Here is a 23,308-nt window from a genome sequence, read left to right as displayed (position 1 = left end):
TCTTTCTTCTCGGATGGGCAGTCACGAGCAAAATGTCCAAAACCTTTGCAGTGACATTGTAGCTTCTTTCGGTCCTTTTTCCAGCCTGCTTTCTTCTTACCTTTGAAAACTTCTCGGTCTTTCTGATCTTTCTGACCAGATAACGCTACACCATGATTTCCGGATGACGTCACGTTAACGTCACGTTCGACATCTAACAGTTTTGCTTGTAATTGTTCCACCGTAATGTCCTTCGTAGGACAAATCCGCCATACTTGCTTGAAGTTATCAAACTTTTGCGCTAGACCACGAACAATTTTTGTAATAATCATTTCCTTTTCGATATTTAATTTTTGCGCCTTGAGCTTATTTTCAATGAGCATAAGCCCTGAAATATACGACGTCACAGTCATATCTTCTTTCCAGTGATAGTCGTTGTATGCTTCCAATGCAGCTAGCTTCGTCGTGTTTGAAACCTCGTCATAATGTCCCACGAGAGTCTTCCACATATCAGCGGATGATTTACAGGTGACCACCAAATTAAAATGTGCATCATCGAGAGATTTACTTAACAAAGACCTCGCCAAGGCGTCCTTCTTTTTCCAATCAGCCAGTGTGGCATCCGTTGGTTGCTCTCTCGATCAGCCACATCAAACACATCGTTTGCTTCAAGATGAGCCTGAATTTCAAAACGCCAACGAACGTAACTGCTTGAGTTCAGTTGCGTAACAGACTTCAAGTTTATTTCCATCCTTGCAGATTCAAGCGATGTTACTTGGACCTGTCTTCCTTGCACACTATCACTCTCCTTTTTTTTTATTATTATTATAGCCGTTCACACTCCTAGGCCCATAACCTATTGGGATTATTTCTTTGTTGCTGAATAAGATAAAAGACAGAGCTTGGTTTCTGGCGTGTGCGAACAATAATAAAAAAAAGGTTAGGTTAGTACGAGAAGGGTGCTCACGCCATCTGTCAGGTAACTAATATAATAATAAACAAGAAAACGTGATATACATATAGTGGGACTAACGGCATACAATCAACAACTTCCCCATCTCCTCCCCGGTAACGCTCAGCTCCTCCGTCCATCCCGATGGGGGGGCCAGTCCTCCCCGGAATGTCTCTTTCCTTGGTGGGAAAGAGGGCGGCCACCACGTCCTCAAGGAATCGAGCGTCCAGGGTTTCCGCTATCGAGGGGGGGAGGGGGGGCGGACGAAGCTTCTTCGTCACTATCTTGTAGGGCCTTCCCCACGGGTCCCTGTCCAGGGAGGAGACGAGCTCCCGCCAGCCTTCGCTTTCTTATGACCGCCCTGAAGGCGCTCCTTGCATCTCAGAGCGCCCCGGCAGCCGTTCCCTCTCTTCGTTGGTGCCGCCTGCAGCGAATGTACGATCTTCTGGCAGCCACTGTGGCCCGACGTAGCACAGCTAGCCCTTCGTACCACCAATAAGCTGCCCTCCTCGCCATCGGGCGGCAGCGGGGCATCGACGCATCGCATGCGCGCGACATAACGCTCCTGAGCCACTCGGCCTCCTCCTCCACCGTGTTGGCTGGGTTGCGCTCCGGTCAGGTGGAGGAGAGAAGGCTCACTTCGAGAGGGCCGGGGTCCAGCTTTCGCAGGGCCCATCGACGTTCCTCCTTCTCTCGGCAGCGTCTACGCGACACCTCCGCGGGGGTGAACACCAACTCCATGCGGATCAGGTGATCTGATGGCAGCTCGCCCAGGGAGCCGGCGTCCACGTGCTATCCTTTGATCTTAAGGGCCGCCGCGGGGGTCGACGATGGATTCCCCCGGGCCCCCACGAAGGTGCTGGTACGGCCTCTGTTGAGCAGAACGAGGCCGTGCCTCGCCGCCCACAGCAGGGTGCTGTCACCTCTGAAGTCGGTGGATGGGGAGCCCCACTCCAACGCGCGGGTGTTGAAGTCCCCACCCACCAGGTGTCGGCCTGGGGGAGCGCTGGCGTATGTGCTTTCCCAGAGACTCCAGGGCGTCCTCGAATTCCCTCCTGTCTAAGCGAGGAGGGAAGTAGCACCTCGCAACGTCGATGGGCCCCCACTCCACAAGTGTGAACCCCTGCCCCGCCGATATGGAGATCATCGGTGGGATATCGCGCGCGTGCTGGCAGATCACCGCCACCCGACCCAGAGAGTCTCCTGCCCAGTTGGGGTAACTCTCCGGGATGCGATGTGGATCAGCGGCGATGGTCAGCCCTCCCCCCCACTCGGCGAGGCACTGCATGAGCATGCTTTGTGCTCCGGCCGAGTGGTTGAGATTGGATCTGGAGGAGATCGGCCACCATCAATTAGCGGCGCCAGTCCCCCCCGCGACCGTCTTCGCTTCCATCACCTCGAGCGACCTCTTCGTCAGCATTCGAAATCTGACATTTTTCTACGAATTTAAAAAAAAAAAGATTGCCCTCCAATTATTAGGAGCCGAGACAACAATTACAATTTAACAATTTTTTTTTCAAAAAATCACTGTGGCTCTAGTTTTTAGATTAAGAGTTCTGTTTGGCATCAATTTGTCAAGGAAGAATTGAATTTTTGCTTTTGAAAAACTCTCGAATTTTTTGCTGCCGAAAAAGTTTATTTAAAACCATTGGAAAATTGAAAAATGCGAGTGAGGCAGTGCGACGGAGTGAGGGAAGTAGGATTGATAAAAAAAATAAAACATTCAGTTTTTTTTATTTAAAACATGTTTTTAATGTTTGATATATGTTTTAATAGCTTAAGAAAAAAATCGCATTTAAAACAAAACAAAAAAACACCTTTTAAACATATAATATATTGTATTTATTAAAACGCACTTTCATTTTCAAGTATTTTGAAATGTTTCTGAGGTATATTTTAGCATGATTATTCCTACTTCCTCATTTTTCTTAAATTTGAATATATTATATAAATATACATATATAAATATATGTATATTTGAATGTGTGTTTGCTATTTAAATAACATTTTATTTGACTGTATATATTTTAAGTTATGCAAATTTAAACAATAGCATGGCATTTTGCTAATGTGGTCCTTTATGCGTATTGATTACGGCTTCTTTTTTGAGATTTTTATTTCAAAATAATTATTCCTTGAACTAATTGTAGTTCTCATATTAATCTATAATTTACGTTACTATAGATTTTTATAGGTTGCCAAGCTGCTTATATATAGAATGTTTGGAATATAATGATAAATTTTTCGCATAGGAGCAGAAAGGACTAAACTGAGAAGCAAAGTACTCTAGCATTTTACAATTTTCGTAATAGTTAACAAGATATTAATTGCTAAAAATTAAAATTGACCTTCAATAATTTTTACTCAAATATTATCAACTTTACAGAAAAACTGCAAAAGACAAAAATTGTTTATTTTCTTCTCATAGAACTCTACGAATTTTTTTAGAATTTTTTATCAACTTTTCAGTACTACATTTTCCTACTTTTACTAATATAAGAAAATATGATATTAAAAAATTCTGAAAAAATTTTTTAAAAATTCTTAAAACTCTATGAAAAGAAAATTAACAATTGTCTCTTGCAGTTTTTCTGTAAAATATTCGAGTAAAAAATTATTAAAGACCAATTTTCGGCTATTTTGATCAATTAATATCTTGTTAACTATTGCGAAAATTGCTAAATAACAGAGAACTTTTCTTCTCAGTTTAGTCCATTCTGCCCCTATGCGAAAGATTTATCATTATTTTCCAAATACCCTGTATACATAAAGTTATATGTATGTGTATATGTGTATGTATATACATTTGTATACATATTCTGCAATACACTTTACTTTTTTGTTAATTTTATAATCAAACTACTGATTTCTAAACAAAACTAACTTTTTAAGACTATTTTTATGGAAGGCCACGTTATCATCCATGTTTCTCTTCGATTCATCATTTTGCAATGTTGTCACATTTTTATTAATAGTGTCCTAAGTAATAAGTATTTCGTAATTTTGAGTCCAGAATCGATTCAACAACATTTTAATGAATGTAATTGTAAGTTTCAAACTTAAATATTCATTATTAACCAAATAAACCAAGTTATCGTGTAGAATGTAACTGGAATATCATCTTCTCCTCTATTAAATAGTATTAAAAACACATTTAAAAAAAATAAAGTTTTAAACATTTGTTTTAAATTGTTTAAAAAAGAAGCATGTTTAATTTGATGTTTAAAACATGTTTTAAACATTTGTTTAAAAAAAAAGTTTTAAACAAAACCCTGATGGGAAGTCGGCGCGCAGTCGAGTGAAGAAAATTGGTCCGCTTGGTGATTCGCGCATATTTGATTTCGTTTGTTAAAATTTGCTAAATTTATATTTTTTCAGTAATAAATTGACGTGGAAACCCGATTTTTTTTTTAAATCTGGAGTAGCTCGACAAGATATAAACAAATAACTTAACAAAATTGTGCGGGATTGCACACGTAAAGTTTAAAGTAAGAGGACGGCACACGGCTGATATAACGCACGACAGTGAAGAGAATTCCGTTTCTTTATAGTTTAACTAAAGATTTTACTTCAAATTTTACAACCACAAATTCAGTATACATAAATAATTATCGCAGAATATTCGATACAATCACCTTTTCCGAATTATCTATGTAATCGAAGTAATAGAAAATCGCGGAGATTTTCTCGGCGGTTCTCGAAGGAACCTTCCTTACAGCGGTTTTACTTGGCGGTTTTTTCACGGCGGTTTTCGACATGATATAGTAGCGAGACTCTGAACACTAAGAGAGAGAGATCGGCGACGATCGGTGCATATATTGCTTTCGTGGCTTAGGCTTTCTTCTTGATAAAATCCAATAGAATTTTGGCACAATTGTAAATTTTGCGTGGCATTTGTTGTATAAAATTGATTGGCGCCTCAAATTCTTTTCTAACGACGTTCGACGTAACAGTCATGCGCGACAGAAAATCCGCGCGTGGGATTGGTGGCTGCGCGTGTTCGTCGGAGCGCTGCGCTCGCGCGCATGATTGAATTGTTCTCGAACCTTCGATGGTCCATCATCCAATTGCCGTTGTCTGTGTGTGTGTGTGTAACGAATTAATTTGAAATGAAAAAAAAACGTCAAATTGATAACTTTAGCGAGAATTAAGATCATGCTAGAGATGAATTTATAAACTCATTTCATGCATGCATCTAATAACAATTACTGTTAATCGAACGAAAGAATTATTACCTTTTTACGAATTAACGATCTCAAACACAAATGTTTCGCAAAGTACGTAATTGTAATAATGAAATTTTTAGTTTTTTATTTCTTAAATTTTTATTTTTTCAGTTTATTACTAAAAAATTACGTTTAAGTAAAGAGTCTGATTAACAAATTTAAGTCACATTAGCTATATTTCTTTATTTAACATGCTGTAAAAAGTGTTCAATTGGACAATTAAATGTACGGAATTATCAGTACAAAATTGTTTCTGTGAATTTCATTGTAGATGCAAATGTGACACGTGTAAACAAATAATTAAATAAGTAATTTGCTAAATATTAGCGTAACTGTTATAGATATAACACTAACTTTTGTAAATATAAAAGTAAATTAGTGTTATATGAAAAATTTTATATAATATTAAATAAAGAAACATAGATAATTTGACTTAAATTTGTTAATCAAACATGCGTTCCATACTGAAACGTAATTTTTTAATAATAAACCGAAAAAAATAAAAATTCAAAAAAGAAAAAATTTTCTGAACTAAAAATTTCATGGTTACAATTCGAGATTTTTTTCAGACACAAACAGCAAATTCAATTCTTTCTTGACAAATTGGTGCCAAAAGGAATTCTTAATCTAAAAACCACAATCTAGAACCACAGTGATTTTTTGAAAAAAAAATTGTTAAATTGTAATTGTTATCTCGGCTCCTAATAATCAGAAGGTAATCTTTTTTTTAAATTCGTAGAAAAATGTCAGATTTCGAATGTTTTACACGGCTATTTGATATGATGCATTTTAATGAAATTATTTTCATTTTTTTATATGGAAATAGATACCCACTTTTTAAAATCGTTTTATAATTGTTTAACTGCAAAAAAATCGTTTTATTAAGCGTACGTGATAGTGCAACTCTTGAAGAAGCAAAATCCCTGTAAATTGTTATGCGACTGCTCACAGATGAAGAAATTAAGTTTTCCGCAGGTTTTTATAGAACAAATAGCTTTTTGCAAAAATTAATGAATATTTTCAGGCTTATTCAGGACTAGATTTGTTCGTCATTACGGGGGCTATATTTTAAGGGGCGAGAATTTCAAAGCTTTGCGTTTAAATCTCAATGAACACAGAGCGAATGAAAAAAAACTTTTTCGGTATTTTTTATTTTTTTTTTTTTACTGAACTAATAGATCGATTTTAATATTCCATATCTTATTTTGTAAGTATTTCGAATGCCTACATTTTTTTATACCGAATTTTTTTCCATACAATTAATATCTTTCGTTTTATAAGCGAAAAACGTGCTTTTTGCAACTGTTCAATTTTTTTTCGCATACTTTCTTCACAAATCTCGAATCTCGAACATACGCATTTTTTTCTGATAGCCTTTTGAGACTTTCGTGAAGAGAAATGCAAGTTATAATCTTTTTCCAATAAAATTCTACTTCTACTGAACTATTCTTGCTACTCGAGTTTATGAAGAAGAGGTATACTAGATGGGGTGAAAAGTAACCTCCTTGACCGCCAGAATGCGCCACTACTGCAAAAAAGTTTATGGTGCCTTGTAGTCCGTTCATATTTAGGCAGACATGCCAAGTGGCAGTGCGATACTGCCCTTAGTTTTGTTTTGAGAGCTGATTGTTGTTGACGTGTTTGCGAAAACGATTTTCGTTCTCTCATAAAACATTATTTTTTGAGAGGCAAAACGGCGAAGGAAACAAAAGAAAAGTTGGATAAATATTATGTGGCTAATACTCCGTCAGATTACACCAAATATCAAATATTGGTTTCGAGAGTTTCGTGGTGGCCGCAACTCCACTACCGATGAAGCAGCGGCAGGCCCTCCGATGCGGTTACCGAGGAAAATGTCAAAAAAATACATGAAATGGTGTTGGCTGACCGGAAAGTGAAGGTGCGCGAGCTAGCAGATGCTACAAAGATTAGTACTGAGCGAGCACGCCATATTTTGGGCGAGATTCTGCATAAGAAAAAAATTTTTTTCATTCCCAAGGAGGTTACTTTTCACCCCACCTAGTACTATATAACGCGCATGAAAAATCGTAAACAATTAAATATCTCGTAAACTGTTGCGTTTTAACATGATTTATACTATTCTAGATTAAGAAGAATGGTACACTATTACTATTTAATTTATTAAAATTTATATGTTATTTAGGATGCTCACCCGCTCCTTATTGATGCCTAGGGCCGCCGAGTAACCAAGATTGCCGAGAAAGCAGAGTCAACGCAGAGTTCTTGGCTGAGTAATCAGGAGTCTTAAGTGTAAACATCTTCCACATATCGTTTTTTAATGTGCGAATGAATCGCTCGACGACTGATGCCTTCATTACGGAATACGTTAAATAATGATTGATGTTATGTTTTTTCAAGAGCCATTGCATGTCAACGTTGTAAAATTCTTTTCCCATATTAGTCTATGGATTTTTTGGACATTTCTTTCTCTTTCAAATTATCTCAGCGATAGTTTCAGCCGTCTCGCTTCCACCTTTACTCTTGAGCTGTATGGCCCACATGAACTTGCTCAATCGATGACGGTGAATATGTAATGATGACCTCTGTTGAAACGCGAGTATGGATGCATCTCAACGATGTCAGCCTGCGATCATCATATCTCCAGACTATGACGCGCTTTCGCGGAAAATTTCTTCTCGTCGCAGCGTGCAATTCCTCAACGAGCCAATGTCTCTCGGAGCTAATTTTTTCTCTTTTTTCATCGGATTTTTTTTTTCATGATTCAGCGCGTGATGCGCACGATACAGGAAACAAAACAAATTTTTGTCTCAATGATACAACTGATCTCATGCGCAATTTAATTTATAATGTGACCGGCTTCGCGAAGTTCCTCGATGATCGACAGCATCTCGTTGTCGTGAGCGTTGTTGCCCGCTCGATGCGATGCGCCGAGCAATCGTAGACGATCCACTAGTTCGTTGGAATCCCAGTGCACGTAATTAATCGCGCTGTCGTTCAGCGTCATTGCGTGAGGTAATCCCTTTCCAGATTCTTTCTGTTTCTTGGGCGTGATCGACATTAACGACGCGATTACGTGTTTGTACTTGTATACCCTGTTGCTCAATACTCGATCCTGTGCTTGTGTTTGTGCGCGTTCGTCGCTAGCAGCATACTCTTGTGCTTATCGTCTTCCGTGTAGAGGAGATTGTCGGGAATTCTCTTGAAAATCAACTCGTAAAGCACTTAAAACCATTGACGTAGCAACGTTGATGTGGCAACAATAGCAACAATGACACCAATGACGATGGTGAGGATGGAGAATATCCAATAACGCTCCGCGCAAACTACAACACGATGATTTTCGCCGAGAGTGCCGTTGAGATATAAGATATCGGAAAGGCCCACGCAAATCATTTACTTGCCGATCACCATACGGAGCATTACGGATCTAACGATACGCATTGTCAATCAAAACGGACGATTGCTCGATTTTCGAGGAAAAGAGGTCACAGCAACAGCAGCAGCAATGTACTCCGCTGTAGGAAGCAACATACGAAAAAAAAATTATTACGTTCCACTTCAGAATAATGATGAAACTCCATCATTTACGAAAAGATGTGCCAAGTAAATTTAAGAATTCCTTACTTTATACTTTTTCAAATTAGTTATTTAATTAATTATTTAATGTTCCTTTTATATTTTTTATAGCGCGCCCATGCATCGTGCGGTTCGTATACTAGGCAGGAAATATGCATTGACACGTATGGGATACAAATTTCTAGAAATTGGTATCAACGTTGGCCCGAGCTACATGGAGATTGCGATAGGAGATAATCGTGGAAACGAATTAATACTATCTATCGAAACATGGAAAGGACTCTGTGAACAACATTCAAAACTGTTTTCGGAATCATTACAAGACTAATTCTATTAGTATTGGACCGCTGACTATGCGATTCAGTATGATTGAAAATGCTAAAATTGTATGCTTAGAATCATCCGACATACGTTTAATGATGACTAAATCAACAATATTGTTTATGTTCAGATCAGCGGCGTTTGGCGTTTGAGCAGTGCTTTCTGGAAAAAGAGAACAAAAAAATTTGTTAATTACTGTTCGTTTTTAGCAGAGAATAAAATGCATTAACACTAGTCACCATTTGTAAATAAAGAAGATACATACCGTTTAACTTATATTTTGCCGGCGTTGATGATGACATTGGTGATTTTGCTTTTTTTCCAGGACATTCCCTATACCTCGCTTTCTCCCTCGATGATGGACTTGGTGGACATAGTGACGATACCTCTTGTGCTCAATTTTCGACGTATATAATATTTATTTTATTCATTATGTCTTAACATTCGTAACCGAAGCTTACGATTAAAAAAAACTTTATATCCTGTATATATATATATACATTCTGTCAAAAAAGTACCGGGAATTGGAATAAAACACAAAATAGTTATTATTCATTCAAATTTATTGTATCGCCTTCAAAGTAGGCTCCTTTCGAAATAATACATTTATGCCAACGAATAATCCAATCATCAAAACATTTTTTAAACGCATTTTCCGGAATCGACTTCAGTTCTCGCTGCGAATTCTCTTTTATGTCTTCTATCGACTGAAAACGAGTGCCTCGAAGTGGTAATTTGAGTTTTGGAAAGAGAAAAAAGTCAGTCGGAGCCATATCTGGTGAATAAAACGGTGGTTGTTCGATGATATTTTTTGAGTTTTTGGTCAGAAATTCGTTCACAATGATAGCTTTGTGAGATGGTGCGTTATCATGGTGCAAAATCCATGAGTTTGTTTTCCACAAATCTGGCCTTTTTCGACGAATTTGCTCTCTCAAACGCCGCATTAACGCCCAGATAATATTCTTTATTTACCGTCTGACCTTCTGGCAAAAATTCCAAGTGCACAACACCACGACAATCAAAGAAAACAGTTAACATCACTTTGACTTTTGATCGACTTTGACGTGGTTTTTTTCGGTTTTGGCTCAGTTGGAAGGCGCCATTCCGAAGCTTGTTGACTGGTTTGCATATCAAACTCGTAAACCCATGTCTCATCACCAGTTATAATGCGTTTTATGAATGTGGGGTCGGAATTAACTCGTTCTAACATCAAGGTCTTCAGCGACCTTTACGCGATTGAGTTTTTGAAGAAAATTGAGGTCTTTCGGAACTAGTCGAGCGGCAACGCGTTTCATGCCCAAACAATCGCGTAAAATGGTACGAATTGATTCGTGAGACACCGTAAGTTCAGCGGCTATCTCTCTCAAACTGAAATGACGATTTTCAATCACCATTTCCTTCACTTTATCGATGTTAACTTCAGTTGAAGATGTTGATGGCCGACCAGAGCGAGGCAAATCTTTCACTACATCTCGACCGCTTTTCAATGCACTGTACCATTCATATGCACGTGTTTTTGATAAAATTGATTCACCGTAAGCCTTCTGTAACATCTTCAGCGATTCGGCACACGAAATTCCATTTGCAATACAAAATTTGAGACAAATTCTTTGTTCAATCTTTTCATTCATTGTAAAAATCGCAAAACACACTTGAGATGAACTGATAAAATCGAGCACTATAATCACATTAAATGATAGATGGCACTCCAACTCCGCGTCAGTATAGAGGACAGTTATGCCAACTTAGCGACAAAAAGAATTTTGACAATTCCTTTAAGCGGGCTTTTTAAATGATCAATTCCCGGTACTTTTTTGACAGAATGTATATACACACTGCCTATATTTAATATTTTATATACTTGTCCAGTTCAAGTCTTTTTTAATTTGTACAAATAGGGCACATATTACATGAAAGTATTATATAATATATTATAGATTTCTGTACTCCGAACAGTGTTTGCCATCTATAACTGCATGCGATCTAATAACATGCTTACGCATATTGTATATGTGTTCGATGTTCGTTAATCTCGTTACACATGATGTGTATATCACGCACTGTTTCGTCAGCATGTTCATTGCCATTACTTTTTCAGGATACACTATTTTGCATTTAGTATCTTCACTCTGATCCTCACTTTGATCACTATTATAACCGTCATCCTCCGATAATGCATTCTCATTGTCTACTATTGTCTCAAAATTCGCATCTTCGAATACTTCGTCTACGATATCTGTTAGGTCTTCTTCTGATATATTATGAACAATATGTATTATATTTTCCATCAGTATATTATACGATTTTAAGAAAGCTCGCTTCTAGTCTGTACACTTCGAGACCCAAATTCATACTGCAATCCTTCTCTTCAACCTTTAGGTATCGTTTTTTCTAATTTTTTTTTTAGGAATGCTTCAAAATTATATCCTCATAAACTTAAGAAATTTTTAAATTGTAGAATTTCACTTAAAGTGTTTAAATTCTATTTGTCTCATATACATATAAAAACACAATTATTGATTTTTAATAGCAGTCTCATGTCGGCGCTCGAAATTAATATCAATCATTTCTATCGCGATCAATCTTTATGTACTTATCTTAGACATGCTTCTATTCTCATGAAAATTTATAAAAATACAATTCTATCGAATTTCTTACATTTACACTTCTACTAACCTTGAAACATATTGCACAAACATGTTCGATTGTCATGTCCTCTCCCAAAAAAAGGATAACGATCGAGGCTCTTTTATCAAGGGAGAGAGACATTGAGTTTCAATATCATCGATTTCGATAGCAGCCAGATGTTGGCACTCAATCGATTAATTATGAAACTTCGTATCGTATTTATTTAAAATAATTAATAAATGTTTTTAGAAAAATTATATTACGCCATATCTTGGCCGAAAAACGGTTGGAGCATATACCAGCGAATGTATTTATGTATATACAAAGGCGAATAGTCTTTGTAAAAGTTTTCGTTACATTTGTTTTTGTATGATTTTTTGTTCATGGCAATATCCTCATTTTGGTGATATTTTTTGTTGTCTTGTCCGTGACTGCAGTCCAAAATCTGTGATGACTGTCACTCCGCATGATGTCATATTCTCACCTCCGAAGAATCCCCCGCGTCCCACATTCCCTTTGGAGTTCCCGAATTAGAATTCCCACAGCATTCGAAAGCGGTATCGTAAATCTAGATAATGCCGAAAAACCTGATACGCATTGGGTAACGTATACGAAAAGAGGGAATCACGTCATGTACTTTGACAGTTTTGAAAATCTTCGACCGCCGAAGGAACTTGAACGGTATCTGGCAAACAGTGTAATCGAGTACAATCGCATGCCTCATCAACAGTCAGAATAATTGTCCTTAGACACATTGAAGTTCCTCGTAATAATAAAATTCTGGACATCCATCCAGGCTCAACAGAAGGACAATCAAAAACGGCAAAGCTGAATATATATCCTCAAAATCACTGCATATAAAATTTGCAGGTCAGATTTTGTAAAGTATTCTTGTTTAAGAGTAATGAAAGTCGTACTCATGAAGTACGTCCTTTCATCCCGAAGCATCTGCTTTGCCTGCTACAGAGTCGGACATATTACAAAAGTGTACAAGGGCCAGCCAAGATGCCTCTATTGTGGGGGCAATAAATACGAAGCGGGAGCCGAGAGCTCTTGTTTTGGACGTGTAGAGGGCGACAAGTGCATTAACTGCAAAAGTAATCATCTCGCAACTTTCAAGGATTGCCCGATGGTTTTGAAGCAGGATCAAATTATTAACTTGACTGCCACCGAAAATAAAAATATCCCTATCGCAGATGCTAGAAGAATCATTAATGATAATAACAGATATTTTTCCCAAAGCAAGCCTAGGATGGACTTAAATAATTTCCCATATTTAAAAAAGAAACCTAACTTTAGTTCTCCGAAATTATCAATTGAAAGCCCTAACTCTTTCAATATTTTAGATTCGGATGACTACGGAGGAGAATATAGATCTTATGCAAATGTCACCAGTTCAAGTTCAAGGTCGCGTACTAATTCTGATAGCTTCAACAGCGGGCTCAACAAGAGCCGTTCTTCTCCCCACGCAGCAGCCCTTTCCAGCGCTATGTCTCCTCGCAAAAGTTCCAGTCAGCAACATCTTAATAACGCAGGTTATGATAGAAGAGCACATCAAAATACGCTCTATGATTATCAAAGAAGTAACGAATGTTTCGCAACTAATGGCCTAGCATATCAAAGTGCCCTCCCCCTCCTCAGCATGGCTTTCGTAATGCAAATTCTCTTGAAGGCACGAATTTCATGCCGGAAATTATGAATTTAATTTCGGAATTGATTCACTGCTTTCAGAATCGCGATTTTTCGAGTATTGTGATAATTCTTTCAATTATTAGAAATATTAGCTTTCCTAATAATAATGCGCACAATTTTACCAACTATCCTAGCTCTCCCCTTCCTCTCAATTATTCATAGTCAAATTGATCCGCCTGAATCTTGGAATCAACCACTTCCCCCAATATTCTGACAGCTATAGAAATAATTTTCGGAATTAATCCTGATAATAAAAAAAATTATATTTCCCTCTCATCTTTATCCCCTCCTTCGGGGTCTGAGACCAAAACACTTCATCTTCCGGGTAAACGATTCAAAAATTCTTCAGAGCAATTTAAAATCATGTAATGGAACTGCAGAGGAGCCCGAGGTAATCTGGCATCTCTGCAGACCCTCTCTCAAGATTATAATGTGATCTGTGTTCAGGAGTCTTTGTTTAAGCCAGGCTATCTGAAAATCAAATCTTTTAATGGCGTTAAGGCAGATGTCATGCAAACGGGATATAGTGGTATCTGTATCTGGATTCGGGAGAACATCAAGTTTGAAATTATTCATTAGACAACGTTGATCATGTATCTGTGGAATATTAAGTCATTTACTCTTGTAAGGACCCTATCATTTTAATAAATATTTATAGACACCCAGGTCAAGACACTCCTCTCACATTCTATCTGAATTTATTTAATGCCTTGGTAGAATATAATCAAGTTTTGTTCGTAGGAGATTTCAACGCTCATCACACGAATTGGGGTTGCGCTTCTCAATCGGGCCGGGTAAGAGGTTAATGAAGAGCCATTGAAGACAATGATTTTGTAATTCTTAATGATGGTTCTCCTACCTTCATACATATTTCTGCTCGCAAATCAGTCATTGATCTCGCGTTAGTTTCTCCCCTTCTTGCCTCCCTATGTAATAATTTTGTTCTCGATGACAGTGATACGGCAGCGATCACTTCCCTGTCGTTACTCTTCCCCTGCTCTTTTAAAAAAATTCTGTTACAAATTGAAATTAAAATCGGAAAACCTGGATAAGCTTTACGTTATTCTAAAAAACATTACTTACGAAATCTCGTGCGACGACACGTTTTCTCTCAATACAATACATTTTCTAAACATATCCTGGAATTTGCTAGGAATTTGCTACCTGTTGGCAAATTTACCGCATAGTAAGGTCAACTCGAATCGTCTAGATCCTCCTTGAAAATGAAGGATGCGATAACGCAGTCAAAGAACGGAAAAAATCGCTTAAGGAATTCATTGCTTATCTTAATAGAGTCCACTTTGATAATTTCAGAAAAGCCAAAAAGAAATGTGCCGAATGCTTATCTGAGGCAAAGTGCCTTGGTTGGAGAAAGTTAGTAGGAGGATTCAACATTGCTTCCTCGCAGCAAATATGGTCTCTCATCAGATACTTTAGACGTAACAAGGATTCCTCTCCCTCCTGCAAGAACAACCTCCCTAAAGCATCGCTTGAAGCAATAGACAAACTGTGTCCTCTCTATTACGATCGTTCGAAGCATATAGACGATATGAAGCAAGAGGATCTTCTTCAAAATATACTTTGTGACTAGGAAAAACTTTCTCATCTGAGGAATTGTCAAGAGCCATCAATGTGATCCGCTCTTGGTTTGGACTAAGTTGACTATAACATAATTTCCAAACTTCCAGATAAATATCGAACTCAACTTTTGAGTTTATATAATAAAATCTTAGCTCAAGGTGTGTTCCCGGAATCCTGGTTGGATTCGCTTATTGTATTGATCCCGAAACCGGGGGGAGAGTCCGTTCGACTCATTTCATTACTTTTCTGCTATGCCAAAATTATGAAATATATGATTTATTTTAGGCTTAGATGATTTCTGGAATCACTCCCTATTCTACCGCAAACTCAATCTGGCTTTCGACCTTCCAGGTTTTGTATTGATTACAATTTGGCTACTCTTACTACCAATATCAGAACTAGTTTCATCAAAAATTCGCCCACAGTTGCAGTCCTTTAGACATCACTGGTGCATTCGACAATGTCGACCCTCACATCTTAATTAACGATCTGATGGAAATTGACATCCCTGGACCTATTAGGAAATTCATAGAAAATCTTATTAGCAAAAGACGTCTGTATTTTGTGGTCGATGGATCGCTCTCGGGCCCATTTGATTCTTATAATGACACGCCACAGAGCTCCACTTTTAGTCCTATACTTTTTAATATCTATCTTAGAGATATCAATTTTAATCGACACTCGGAATCTTGGATATTACAATATGCAGATGATGTCATTACATACTCTACACAATATTGAAGTGGCAATTTTTTCTGTGCAAAACTTAATTAACAACATTTTTACATATCTCAGATACAGAAGATTTGAACTCTCAAATAAATCAAAATACGTCATACATTTTCTCAATTCAAAAGATACTCAGAAACTCCTGCTATTAAAATTGACAATTCTATCATTCCTAGAGTCTACTCTCATAAATTCATAGGAATTATTTTAGATGAAAAACTCAGGCAACTTACAGCTTAAGGCTCTTATTGAAAAAGGTAAAAAGATTGTAAGTATCAACTCTTCATTGTCTGTCATTAAATGGGAATCACATCATGGTCTCCTCCTTTCTGTCTATAGAGCGACTTATAGAAGCGAGCTTGAGTATGGCTCACAGATCTTCTCCTGGAGCACAGATTCCGCGAACTTTGTCAAACTTCTCCGTATTCAATACAAGGCTATCAGAAAAGCAATGGAATACTGCATTTCCACTAATCTATAAAAATCATGCTGAGCGAGGCCCGAGAGTCCTCCTTACACCTAGATTTAACCTTACCGCCTCCAAGTTCATACCAGCTTGATCAAAAAGTTTCCGGAAGAGACCACCAGGTGATGCTTTGAGTCAGCTGATTTGAGTTCTTTTTTTTGGCTAAGTTGCCACATCTATCATTGACATTTCCATCAAATTTTATCGCCATAGCTTGACATTTGTAAAAATTACGCCGTCTTGAGTACATCTACCTCTGCGCGTGTTTTCGATTTTTTTACAGTTTTAAAAATGGAGTTGAATTTGCAACAACGAGTTTGTATTAAATTTTGCGTTAAAAATGAATTCAATGGTGCGAAAACCTTGGAAATGTTGGGAAACTGTTTCGGCAGTGATGTTCTAAAGAAAACAACCGTTTACGAGTGGCATGAACGCTTCAGAAGTGGTCGTGAATCCGTCGAGGATAACGAACGCAGTGGTAGGCCATCGACATCGAAAACCGACGAAAACATCAATAAAGTGAGAGAAATGTTGGCTAATAACCGCAAATTAACTATCAGAGAGCTGGCAGAGGACTTAAACATTGCTTATGGATCCGTTCAGGACATTGTAGTTAATGATTTGGGTTTGCGCCGTGTTGCTGCAAAGTTGGTCCCGAAGGAACTGAATTTCATGCAAAAAAGGGACCGCGTTGACATCGCCAAAGACATGATTTCCAAGACTGAATCCGACCCAACATTCATCAAACGCATCATTACTGGAGACGAGACGGGTTTATGAGTACGACACGTAATCCAGACATCAGGCGAGTGAATGGAGAGCTCCAAATGAGCCAAGACCAAAAAAACGTCGTTTTCAGTCGAAAAAGAAAGCGATGCTCACGGTTTTCATGGATTACAACGGTATTGTACATCACGAATTTTTGTCAGAAGGTCAGACAGTTAATAAGGAGTATTATTTGGGCGTTATGAGACGTTTGCGTGAAGCAATTCGCCAAAAAAGAAAGAATTTGTGGGTAAACAACTCGTGGATTTTGCACCATGATAACGCACCGTCGCACAGTGCCATCATTATCCGTAAATTTTTGGTCAAGAACAAAACGAATACCATCCAACAGCCATCGAATTCACCCGATATGGCTCCCTGCGATTTTTTTCTGTTCGATCGAGTCAAAAAACCACTGCGGGGAACGCGTTTTAACAGCCGAAAGGAGGTAATGGAAAAATCAAAGACGGCTCTGATGGCTATACCAATAATAGAGTTCCAGAAATGTTTCGAGAGCTGGATCAAGCGCTGGCATAAGTGCGTTGCAGTCGCTGGAGAGTACTTTGAAGGGGACAATATCACTTTTGATGAATAAACTTGTATTTTGAATTTTCTGAATGAATTCCGGAAACTTTTTGATCAAGCTAGTATATGGCTTATAAATTCAACACCTCATACGAAGCCCTGCGGGAACTTGAATGCACAGCCTTTCAAAGAAATCATAAAACTGAAGCCATTAAAAACTCAAAACTCTTCAATGCTTACATCTCCCATAACCCAGACAGGAAAATCATACACCGCGTCACATACCCCCCGGCTTTCTGGCACGAATTCGAAGTAACACAACCTATTACATATGTGATCACCTATCATATATGTGATATGTTGTCACAACCTATTACATATGTGAAATCCATGTTAAAATGCAACCAAAAGGATAAAACGCACTCCATGGCAGCTGATTTCTTGTCCAAAACGTCGAGCCTCAGGCAGAATGCTGTCTCCATCTATACAGATGGATTTAAGGAACCGGGCACCGCAGTAAGAGCCGGCGTCTATTCACCGGACCTCTTCATTGAACACAAACTTCCCAGGGAAACTTCTATCTTTTCGATGGAACTCTGGACCATACTTCAAGCCACGCTTCTCGTCAGGGAAATAACTGCGGAAATAAAAATATTGTTATATTTTCCGATTCCAAAAGTGCTTTTGGCGCAATAAGTAATAATAGATATATCCAGAATAACTTTATTATTTACGTCAGACAGAATATTTTGAATGTCTCAAAGGAAGGAATTGAAATCACACTTTTTTTGGGTTCCATCTCATTCGGGTATTCCAGGAAACGAGAAAGCGGATGAGATTGCTAAACATGCTTTCACAGAGGGACGCGACCTGACCTTAGAATTCCGTATGAACATATGTTCACTGAATCCAAAGAGATCTTGGAGGCGCGATTTAAGGCATATCTAAATTCAACGGCAATATAAAGGCACATTTCACGAGCGCTTTCTTATAAACTTCAATAAAACGTCTCTAAACAGAGAGGAGATCGTCATGGTTAACCGTCTTAGATCCAATCACTATAATCTCAATAGCAACCTTCATAGAGTGAACATTGTGGACTCCCCAGCATGTCCCTGCGGAGCACGTATAGGACGCCAATCATGTCATTTTCCAATGCGAACTCTACAGTCAAAAGTCATTTCTTCTTCGAAACTATTGTAGATCTAAATTTTCCGAATCCCTTGATGACATATTTCCCGCGCTGACCCATCCTTCTTCTAAACTCTGTAAGCTTTTTATGGCCTTTACGAAAACCTCCGATCTATACTTTTGATAATCCCTCCCTCTCCCATGACGCGCGACCACCGTCGGGCGACAGCAGGCGCCCGGTTTGGGAGGACGGCTTCCCCCTCTTAGAATCTAACACAATCGATTTGCAATCTGAAACATATCAGCATAAAGCGGATACTCAATGGCTCAATTCCAACCTGTCTGGTTACGGAGCCAATAAAAGAAGAAGAAGAAGTGGATGTACCGTTCAGAGTACCAGGCCAGCCAACTGTAAAGAAATGAATAATGTTGCTATAATCAGATCCCGCTATGCGTCCTTTTTCTCTCTTCGCGCTTCATTTCTGGTGCTTCATTTCGGGAAGACGCTATTAGCATTACTTTTGTCATCTTCGTTGTTTATTAGATGTACAAGGTGAAAATGACAGAAATAGCGAACGCATCTTTCGAAGTGTGGAGCAAATCAACTGTCAAACAAAAGTTTCAAACATGATTTCAAGAGTTTATTAGTGTACATATTATAACATATAAAAATTATAACATATAAAATTACATCTAGCAAGCGCGCTATCAGCGCCATAATCGATGTCATAAATTCCTGTATTCAATAACATTTAGCATGACCATGAATTATATAACTAATAATCTCTTACTCATTGGCTACGTTTACACTGTGCATTTAGGCCGCGGCCAATATATTGTAACAGATTAAACAAAGACACCTATCGTATAGGTCGCGGACTGCGTAACGCACAGTGTAACGTAATCATTGGACCTCTATACATTATCATAGAGAGCCTATAATCAGAAAGTTGCCAAATTGACTCAAACCGCTCGTGATTGGCTCAGATCGCGTGGGCTCAGAAAAAATTAGAGTGTAATGATGCAGTTACGGCTTTTATCACTCTAATCTTTTCGAGCGCGACGCGCTCTGAAAGCGCCAATCAGCGAGCGATTCGAGTCAAGTTGGCAACTCTCTAATTATAGGCTCTCTATAATCCGTGTCACCTACACGATAGGTATTTTTGTTTAACCAATAAATTAAACTAGGGCTGTGATTTATAATTTTTAATCTAACGGAATAAATCAGATGTTCGTGAGACGTTGTGGTTATTGCATATTCTGCATATGTATGCACATCCAGAAGATTCCGATCTGAATTGTTTAATTATTTCCTAGATTTATATTATGTTTTCTACGGAAAACAAAACAATTCCGATCGGATTCCATTCCAAACAGTTTGACAGTTCCATAATACGTGTCTTGTTTCTATTCTGTTTGCCGCCTTTATATTTATAAGATAAAGAAAAACACTGCACTTTTTGCAATTTCTTCTACATATACAATTTTTATAGCCTAACCTAACTCAGCTGCTTATTTTAGTGTAGATTTCTTAATAGGTCTGTTTGCGTTATTCGAAATGCCTAAATATTTTTGCATTTAAAATGGGGTAAATATATAATTTGGGAGTTGAAAAAAGAGAAAGCGAAGATGTTGAGTGAAAAAAAGCAACGCAGACCTCTAATGGGTTTAATACTTCTCAATAAGGGCCCAATTACATTTATAAATATAAGTTCTCAAAATATTGGGTCATCTAAAAAGTATCCGCGGTTTTTTGTCACTAGATGGTGTTGATAGTCGACACCATCTAGTGACAAAATACCGCGGATACTTTTTAGATGACCCAATATAATGACTTTGTTGATGAAAATTTTATGCCGCGATTTCACTAAAATTTGATGATTTTGGCTGTATTCCAAAATTCACTGCCACTGCTGAAAATATATAGTATACGTAACATAAATTGTGATTTTCAGTGCTGTTACTAAAAATTGTTTTAGTTAAACAATTGTTTTAGTTAAAACCGGTACTTATTTACACGTTCAGGCGTATTTTACCTCCACCAAAGATATTTATATAATCTGATACGGAATCTGAGACGAAATATCCTTTGTCATTTCTTAACTTTAACGTCTAAAGTTGCTAATATCGAATTTTGATGCGTTAAACCGATTGAAAACCGTTTACACGGCTTTTTTAATTTAATTAAAACGGTTTTACCAGTGCGTGTAAACGTAGTCCTAAATAACAGGCAAGTGCAATCGATAATCAAAATCGCCATTATTTTCTTTTATTTTGGAATCATGTGGTCTCGCTACGTTACAGTAGCCTATGCGTGTGAACACAATGTGAAAGAAAATGGCGTCGTAATCAATACGGTTTGTAAATCACATGATTTAAAGCCATGACACATAAAAAAACTTAAGACGTAAGACTTAACAATAAGCGAATCGACCAATCACAATCAAGCCATTTTGAAACTTAAGACTTAAAACTTAACGTTGAAAAATTTCATAAGAATGAAATTCCTATGTTTTATGGCTTATAATCCTTATGATTAATCAATCATATGCCGTCTCTTTCAAATTCCGAGATGCGCACTGGCATATACGTGTTAAAACACGAAAGCACAGTTTATTTTGTGGATTTTATTTCACTGTGAATTATCAATAACGAAGAAAATATGGATGAACATGAATATTCTTGTTAAGAATATACTTCAATTAATGATTTAAACGAAGATAATCAGTTTAATGACAGGTTTAATCTAGAAAATATTCACAAAGTAGTAATGAATTATTAATAGATGCAATAAGAGAATATCCGCATTTATATAATTCATCTCTAAAAGATTACAAAGCTGTACAAATGAAAGAAAACTTGTAAAGAGAAATTGCATTGTTAATGGATACGTCAGGCAAGATTTAAAATTATATAATTTTTTATGTATTTAATGCAAACACACACTTGCTACTATTATTACACATACATACACCATACACACGCACGCACAAACGTGCGCGCGCACACACATACACACACCACACAAATATATAGGTAAAATTATTATTATAGTTGCGGATTGTCAAAATCAATAGTTACGTTTATGTGAGCAATTTACCAGAGAAAAACGATTTCGAGAATTAGAAATGCGAAGTGGTAATGGGTCTCTCGTCGTATCACACTTTACTTTATACAAAAATATGTTATTTCTGGAAAGTCATATTAAAAGAAGAAAGTTAGATTAAATTAATTGCAAATACATAATAAGTGAATGCATACAAAATAATAATTAATTTTTATTTTCAGATATTACTCAAATGTGACTAATTCCATTGCAAAAATTCAAAAAATTAATTCATTAAAGCTGAATACACTATCTCAAAATATAAATGTGGACACCATTGAAAATGTACCACCTGAATTCATTTATAATAAGCCAAATAATTCTCTTTTAAATTTATCTGCTTCGCTACAATGTCCAAAGCTTATCAATTTAAATACTAACTCCTCATTGCATTCTAATACTTCATTCTAATACTGTGCAACCAAAAATATCTACAACACAATCAGAAATAATCTGTAAGACAAATTTTATCTGTATTTTCAATTCTTGAAAACTTCTTCATTTGAAACTTATGAACAAGTACAGAAATATAATGATTTACCATAATGTGAACCTAGTAACCCAGCAAAAGTCAAAATATTTCAAGAGATAGTATACCATCTCCTGCATTGCAAAAATTACAAGGAAATAAACATAACTGGAAAATTAAAAATAGCACATTTGGAACATTCTCTTGCAACTTTAAGTGACTCTCTTCAAAAGCGTATGAATAATCAAGAAATTTCTCAGTTATATAAGATATTATAGCATTACAAGTATGCATATTTATGGAGCATTTTTATTTAAAGCGTTATTCCATCTTTTTCCAACATCTAGTAACAAGAAAAATGGATTGACACTTGTGTCAACTCGTGACGTTGAAGTTGGTCCTTCTTTCCGGCTCTTCCTCCTTTCGTTCTCTCTGGTGTCATGGCGTACTGCGTGCGGGACCTCGTGTAAGAGCCTCTACGATAATTAATAAGTTAAGATTCGGAAGTTAAACGTTCCGAATCACTTTGTGTTCACTGCGAGATCGACATCGATCACCACTCATGTTTTGCGATAATTGTTAGCGTCGTTGGATAAATACTCAGTGTATATTTTCTTAATTTCCCGTATTTTAACCTAGCAACGCAATACCGGTATGCGAGCCGTCTTACACGCAATCACGTCTCTATATTTGTTAAATAATTAGTCAAGTTTGTATTAAACCGCCTTATGGCATAAGAGTCAGAATCAGCGAGTAGCATTCATTCGCAACCTAACGATTTCCCGCCAAATCCCGCCAATTGTCCTTCGCCGTTAGTTGGTCATCGCCAGCGCCCAGACACGCTCGACGTCGTATTGGGCACAGCAGTCGCACCAATAGTCACAGCGTGTTCAAGTTGACAAAACGGCTGGCCTGCTCGCCGAGCATATGAATATAATTGGTTGTCACTTATATTGGGTCATCTAAAAACCGCGGATACTTTTTAGATTACCCAATAGATCCACGCAATCATATTCAATCGCTCGGCAAATATGCCTAGCCACTCGTCTTGAACTCGCTCAACATCTCGTCTATAAGTAAGTTTTCATCGAGGGTTCGAGTGTGGAAATTGACTAATCACAATCGAGTATTCCTCTCTCATAGTTGAATGAGTGAAGAATGCTTGGTCGGTTCTTGCACT

The 23,308-nt window shown here is 37.5% G+C and overlaps 1 pseudogene; it reads left to right on the top strand.

The window, feature by feature from the left end:
- Positions 1-16,501: 16,501 nt before the first annotated feature.
- Positions 16,502-16,912, top strand: LOC147907481 (protein GVQW3 pseudogene; annotated as a pseudogene).
- Positions 16,913-23,308: the final 6,396 nt, after the last annotated feature.

The sequence above is a fragment of the Acromyrmex echinatior genome, chromosome 13 (assembly GCF_024713525.1).
Source record: "Acromyrmex echinatior isolate Ae372 chromosome 13, ASM2471352v2, whole genome shotgun sequence".
In the NCBI taxonomy this organism is placed as follows: Eukaryota; Metazoa; Arthropoda; class Insecta; order Hymenoptera; family Formicidae; genus Acromyrmex; species Acromyrmex echinatior.
Note: the sequence above shows the minus strand (reverse complement) of the source record. Positions and strands in the feature narration are given on the sequence as shown.